This window comes from Limulus polyphemus, unplaced genomic scaffold (assembly GCF_000517525.1).
Source record: "Limulus polyphemus unplaced genomic scaffold, Limulus_polyphemus-2.1.2 Scaffold32, whole genome shotgun sequence".
Classification (NCBI taxonomy): domain Eukaryota; kingdom Metazoa; phylum Arthropoda; class Merostomata; order Xiphosura; family Limulidae; genus Limulus; species Limulus polyphemus.
In genome coordinates, this window is record NW_013665642.1 from 47,156 (window position 1) to 48,747 (window position 1,592).

Sequence of the window (1,592 nt, forward strand, 5' to 3'; positions counted from 1 at the left end):
TTTTTTTTTTTTTAACAGGGTGGTTGGCCTTTGGAATGAGTTGCCTTCAGATGTTGTGGAGGCAGTAAATTTAAGTGAGTTTAAAAGAAAGATTGATGAGTATATGAATGATAAGGACTGGCTTTTGTTTTAGTTTAGTTTAAGAGGATGGAACAGCCGAGATGGACCAATAGGTCCCATGTTGTTCAAGAACGTTATGTTATGCTACCAATTTGGTCACTGAGTGAGCTATATTTCAAAAGTTTTCATTTTACTAAATATAGTTTAATTAGTTGGATCTGGGAATAAATGAATCTGATTAAATATTGAATTACAGATTAAAATATTTTATTTAAATCAAAACTTGGAAGGAACTAAACATTTAAGAAATTTCTTAAGTATGTACATATTTGAAGTATTTAAAACCATTTTGATTTTACTATGTCAATTTTAATCTAAACTCAACATGACAATTTTAAGACCATGTTCCTTTCGGAGACATGTAAAAACAATATTTGGTAGAAAGGTTTATGAGCTTTTTTCTTACCATCTTTCCATATGAAATATAGACAATCTACTGGTCTTAATAGGATTATGCTGGTTTCAGCCATCATTCTACTATTAAATTAACTTTAAGACCATGTTCCTTTCAATGACATATAAAAACAGTGTTTGGTAAAAGCATTTATTTTTTGTCATCTTCCTCAATCAAAAGTATTTTAAATATTATCTTCTCTTAAGTAACATATACAATTCAGTGTCCTCATAAGATTTAGTACAATTTTTTAAGACCATATTCCCTTTAGTACAATGTAAAAAACATAGCACTTTGCATCAGATTAGCAAGAATTTGTACTATATTCTTAGCCATCATATTTACTTATAATGTAAATATAGTATTCCCAACAGAGTTGTCTGTGTTTATAACCATGTCAAAAATATAATTTCTTATTGAACAAAAACTGCATTTTGAATAAATTTTCTTTTAATTTTCAATTGCCATATACAAATAAAATATTAAAAGTTAACAGTAAAATCAACTGGAAATATTTAGTTTTTTTTTGTTAGAACAACATTTTAAGCACTTCATAACGAGTTTATGGTTCAATATATTTTGATCATTTAGCATATTGTTTACTAAGAAATGATTTTGTTATACTAGGTTTCCTTTAAAATTACATAAAAAAAACCCAACAAGTTTTTCTATTACCCTATGGTTTTGCTGACATTATAGGCAACCATCCTCATCAACTTTTTATTATGACTCCATAATTGATACTTCTGAAATTACCACCAGCACAGAGAAAATAGTGGTTGCTACCAAGTAGCCTAATCGGATCAAATACACATTTTCTTTGCATGATTGGCTAATAAAGTGGCAGGGTGAGATCACCCTTAAAATTCCTAAAGAGTTAGATATTAAGTAGTGGTGAATTATGTTTGTGATGTCTGAAAGTTTTTATATAGTTTTGTAACATGATCAAATTATTGCTATTGATGGTCATCATGATCAAGCTGGGATATTTGTTAATCAAGTCAAAATAATGACAAATAGTAATCTGCCATATCTTCTCCAAATGTCTATCTATATTCATATTGTTACGTCTCTGGTC